This window comes from Helianthus annuus, chromosome 10, assembly GCF_002127325.2.
Source record: "Helianthus annuus cultivar XRQ/B chromosome 10, HanXRQr2.0-SUNRISE, whole genome shotgun sequence".
Taxonomy (NCBI): domain Eukaryota; kingdom Viridiplantae; phylum Streptophyta; class Magnoliopsida; order Asterales; family Asteraceae; genus Helianthus; species Helianthus annuus.
In genome coordinates this window covers 109,673,515-109,679,411 of record NC_035442.2, presented here as the reverse complement: position 1 = coordinate 109,679,411, position 5,897 = coordinate 109,673,515, and the positions used below count along the sequence as shown (strand labels likewise).

Here is a 5,897-nt window from a genome sequence, read left to right as displayed (position 1 = left end):
ATTTAGTTCGATTAGACGTTGACGATAAGCCGGTACTAAAAGCTCTTGTGTCCTTGGACAACCTCGGTATCTTGCCATCACTATACTACGTCTGCGATGGGTATACTTGCCCTAGCGTGTGTGTAGAGTGGTAGTGGAATATCATGTTTTATAAATTTAAAACTTGAAATCGGCGAGTAAAAGAGTTAAAAATGTAACTAAAAATATACACACTCGCACGCACGTCAAAAGCGTAAGTAAATAATCTCATTTATCCTTTTATCCTCTAAAGGAAAGTAGTATTTTTTGTTACATATGTAAGGACCCATTTAAGGTTAAACTTATGGAACGAAACTAATGTCCCATTGGGTCTATCTCGGTATGTTATGATATCTATCACGTAAGAGATATCTATGAGATCTATTATATCAAGGTTTGTGTTAACAATACTATGACTTATATAACATATACTTGTCAAAAGAATATCATCTATATAGACAAGTTTATTTTAGTTGCTCCTACTCATTTTGAGGTAGGTACATTAATCCACTTGGTTCTTGATAAAAAAAAATGTGTTAAGATTTCATCGCATTATGATGTTTGCATTAACCTGTACATGGATTTTATTGGCTTACAAACAAAGTGTTCTTTAACCTTCAGTTTAGAACTTTTAGGTTGTTTTATGAACACGTAAATATGTTAGCCAGTTGTCAAGGAAAGTTGTTTTAATGTTCATCTAATGTAGCTCAAAACTATTATAAGCTACTAGAACAGTGATGATCCTAAAAGAAACCTTTTGTAAGATAGGTAAGAAAAATTCTTTGATAATTTATCTCTTCCTGAGTATACCCAAATCAATCATGCTTCTTCAAGTCTTAACGTTTATATTAGGATTTTTTTTGGTTATGAACACTCTTAGGTAATTTAATCAAATCCCAAATGTTATTCGAACACATAAAATCAATTTTACTAGAAAACATTTTTATTCCATTTAGAAGATTGATTGACGCTAATGGCTTAGTTAGAAGAGATAGGATTAGTAAACTTTTCCAAAATCCATTTCAACTTCAGTTAGGAAGGTTATGTAATCATCAAAGTTAGTAGGTTTTTAAACCTAGATGACCTCTTGAGTTGATTATTGGGTTTATTAGAAGTTTCAGTTTTATGTATTAGCTCTTGGTTAGGTTCTATCATTTTCAAAATTCTAAGTCTATAAGAGTTGGTGCTGTATGGTGTACAAGAGGTGTAAGCGGAGTTAAGTTCGGAGTAAAATTTAATGACTCTCTTCCCCCGCCTCTTGTATTCCTTGCAAGTCATGATAAGGACTTTGACTGCTCCCACTGACCTTAGAGATCTTTAGGAACTCAGCATGCTTAGGGTCAATATTTAATGACCAACAGATTCTAATAGAGAAAAACAAATTAATGACATTAGTCGTTGTAGTTTTTCTTGTTGAGGATTATATTAGTTTAGGTAAGAAATCTAAGTGTGCCCACAATTAAGAAATAATGAAACTTTTGTAAGAGTAGCATTAGATTTTAAGGAGACAAGTTTTGATGGAACAGTGTCGAGATGGAGCGGTGTCTTGTACAAGAGGTGTAAATTGAAGTAATCTGAAGTTTTCACTCCCCCACCTCTTGCAACTATTGCAAGTTATTATTAAGACACTTAATGCTCACATTAATCTTTGATATCTCTAGAAATGTTACAAGAGAAGTTTCAATGAGGTATGATGTGTGTAAAATGCAACATATAAATTACATCAATTGTGGCATAAAACTAACCCTTTTTTAGTACTAATGTTGGAAAAAGTATGTTTTTGTCTTCCTTTTGTATTTTCAGGATTAAATGAGCTCCAATGAATAAAAGAAGCAAAAAGGCAGCTAAATCTAACATAAATACAAGAAAAGGGATAAACGTGGCATGCCTGACCCCTCGACAGCATCCTCCCAAGCAAAAACAAGAGAACAGAAGGCCGAACATGCCCCGTGCTCAATGAGCACGGGGGCGTGCCTAAGTGTAGGGCTGTAAACGAACTGAACGTTCAGCAAACAGTTCGTGAACCGTTCGGCGGGAAGTTTGTTTATGTTGGTTCGTTTAATAAACGAACAAACATGAACAAGAAATTTCGTTCGATTAGTTAAATGAACGAACATGAACAGAGGTCTCGTTCGTTCGATTGTGTTCGTGAACGTTCGGTAAGGTGTTCGTGAACGTGTTCGTGAACATTCGTTGATTTGCGTTTGTTTATGTTCGTATGTTTGAGTTTTAATTGAAGATTTTTGTACTTTCTTATATTTTATTTGTAGTTTTTATATTATTAAACTTTTATTTATTTTATTTCCCTAACAGGTAAACTAGGAAACCCACTTTCACCTTGTTTATGCATCATTTCCCTTTAATTTCTCATTATTTACATCCACGAATACAATCGACCTCAGTTCCACAATAAGGGATTCAAGTTCGAGTGCTACTCTGTGGGCCATCTATCTTTATCCCTCGTCGCGTTAGCCAAATTTATTTATGTTCGTTTGTGTTCATGAACCGTTCGCGAACACGCTCATTTCCTTAATGAACAAACACGAACATAAAATCTCGTTCGGTAAGTGTTCATGAACCGTTCGTGAACACATTTATTTCCTTAACGAACGAACACGAACAAGGCCTTGTTTGTGTTCGTTCGGTTCGTTTACAGCCCTACCCAGGTGTTTGCAGAAAAGACAAAGTTGTAGAAGCTTCAATCACCCACCACGGGGGCGTGCCCAATGGACACGGGGCCGTGCGCAGCGGACACGGGGGTCGTGCGCAGCGGACACGGGGGCGTGGTCAACTAATGCAGACAAACTGCAATTAATGAAGAAAGAGAAGAGGGATGGACACGGGGCCATGCCCAATGGACACGGGGCCGTGTCCGGGCTTTTTTGCAGGCTATAAATAGGGGTGCTTGGCTCACTTGCAAATCATCCCTGGCAAACCACATCTCTCACACTTCACCCACCCACCACCACCACCATCACAACCCACATCCACCACCATCATCCATCATCCATCATAGAGTATGTGTAGTAGTCTCGGGATCCAAGATTGATAGTAAGAGTTCTTGACAATCAAAGGCCATGTTTGCCTAAGTATCTTACATCAGTTGCTGAAGACAAGCACTTAGTGTAATACCTTTTATTTTTAATCTTTTCGCACTTTTTATTTGGTTATGTATTAATGACTTTAATAACTAGTTTCTTATGTTGAAGGTGAATCTTCCTTATCATTTGTCCGTGGTGTCTTGGCGTTATTTTACTGTCTATATAAAATAAAAGATTTACACCATTCATATCTCCACGGTCTATATGGAGATATGTTGGCTACCTAGTCGGGGGTTAAGGGAATGGTTTGGTAAGAGTCTTGCCTTGTTCAGTGTATAGATCCTGCAAGGACCTGGGTCAAGCTTAGTAGGACCTCCTTCAATACCCACGGGTATTGGATGGCGGGGGTTCGAATTTCTTGATCCCCTCATATGTAAGCTACTATTAAAACATTAACCCGGCTACTTAGGATTGTATCCCTGCTGACTCAAACTACTTAGCCGAGGGTAACGTCACCTTCAAAAGAGGGGCCTACCACATTACGCATTAATAACTTATAATTATCTTTCAATAATCCAACCCTTTAGGATTGTATCCTTGCTGACTCAAACTACTGGGTTGAGGGTAACGTCACCTTCAAAAGAGAGCGGCCTACTACTATAACTAAGATAATCTCTTAAAAAGTGTAAAAGTGCGGAAATAATCAAAGGTTACACTAAAGGCGAGTCGGATCCAAGTGATTCATTTTGTCTATCTCTTTTTATTTTTATTTTTATTTTCAGCATTTTTAGTTTTTATTTTCCAGTTTAAAACCTTTTTTCTAAACTTTTGATTTGATTAAACGTTGAGGATAAACCAGTATTAAAAGCTCTTGTGTCCTTGGACGACCTCGGTATCTTACCAACACTATACTACACTCACGATGGGTGCACTTGCCCATATGTGTGTTTGCTGTTAGTAAATATCGTGTTTTATAAATTTAAAACTTGACTAATGTGTTAAAAAGGGCTAAAAATATACATAAAAATATATCACACCGCACGCACATCAAGTTTTTGGTGCCGTTGCCGGGGACACAAGGATTTTAAGAAAGTTAGGAATCAACGGCCTAATCATTTTTTTCTTATTTTTCAGTTTTTTTTAGGATTTTTCTTAGATTTTCAGTTTCTACAGAGCTCAGCACGGGCCGTGCCTGGTCGGAGACGGGCCGTGCCCAGCATTGTTACTGGCAGTTTTTATTTTCCGAGTTATAGAGAGTTGAGCACGGGGTCGTGTCGGTGCAGCACGGGGCCGTGCCGAGCTCCCCAATAACAGGGATCCGGAAAATAATTATTGTATCTCCGACACGGGTCGTGTTCATCTGAGCACGGGGCCGTGGTGAAACTTCTGACCAACATTCTTTTGTGTTTTTCTTGCAGGACTTGGAACCCAGGCACCGCACCTGATCTTTCTACGTAGTGTATGAGCTCCAGTTCCAGTAGAGACATAAAAGAATCTCTAGACGAACCCGAACACTTTCTAAGAAAAAGACTTAAAGCTAAAAAGCAAGAGAAAGTTTCGAGGGACCCACTTCCAATGGCGGATCAACGTACCCTCATGGATTACCTACGACCCACCGTAGGTAATCTTGGCGCTGCAATCAATGCACCGAATGTCGAGGCCAACAACTTCGAACTTCGGCCGCATTTGATACAAATGCTCCAAAACTCCGCAACCTTCCACGGGCTTGCGGACGAAGATCCTCACTTACATATTACTAACTTCTTGGAAATATGTGATACTTTTTGGATCAATGGAGCAACAAATGACGCCATCCGCCTTCGAATGTTTCCATTTTCATTAAAAGACCGAGCTAAGGCTTGGCTTAACACCCTCCCAGTTGGCTCGGTAAACACCTGGGATGAACTAGCCCAAAAGTTTTTGTATAGGTATTTCCCTCCTGCTAAAACGGCTAAATTAATGACTGAAATTAATACATACTCACAAGAGGAAGGAGAATCCTTATATGAAACATGGGAAAGGTTCAAGGAGCCACTAAGAAAGTGCCCTCATCATGGTCTTGCGGTGTGGCAACAAGTATCCACTTTCTACAATGGATTGTTGCCACACACAAGACAACACTTGACTCTAGCTCCGGGGGACTTTTAGGTAATCGTCGCCCAAATGAAATATATAATCAAATTGAGGAAATTGCTCAAACCAATTTTCAGTGGCACACTCCCCGAGGCAATAAATCTATTGCACCGGGCGCCCATAAGGTTGACGAAAGCACTTCTTTACAAGGTCAAATCGAGGCCCTTTCTTCAAAAATCAAAAAATTAGAAATGGCAAAAACGGCCTCAGTTATGGCTTGTGAGGGGTGTGGTGGGCCACATGAAAATTGGAATTGTATGAAAGAATTGGATAATCAAACAGAAACGGTAAACTACATTGATAATAGACCTAGGGCGTCAGGTCCGCCAACGGGTACCTACAACCAAGGATGGCGTAACCACCCTAACCTTGGTTGGAGAGAACCCGACAATAGTAGTAACCAACAAAATCTAAACCAACGAACAAACTTTCAACAACCAAGAAGCGAGTCACAAAATTTCTCTCAACAACAACAAGGGGGACGAGAGAGGCTTGAAGATACTGTATCTCGCCTCATCTCCGACACCGAAAAGAAAAACTCGGATCGATTCCAACAACTGGAATCAAACTTTAGAAATCAACAAGCTAGTATTCAAAACATTGAAAAACAAATAAATCAACTAGCTCAAAATTTCTCCGAGAGACCACAAGGCGCGTTACCAAGAAATACCGAAACCAACCCCAAGGCGCAAGTACATCTCATCA

The 5,897-nt window shown here is 39.2% G+C and overlaps 1 non-coding gene across 1 annotated transcript; it reads right to left on the bottom strand.

Annotated features, from left to right (window-relative positions):
• Window positions 1-5,012: 5,012 nt before the first annotated feature.
• On the bottom strand, window positions 5,013-5,119 carry LOC118483657. The gene has a single exon (XR_004870944.1). It is a non-coding gene; the product is annotated as a small nucleolar RNA R71 (small nucleolar RNA).
• Window positions 5,120-5,897: the final 778 nt, after the last annotated feature.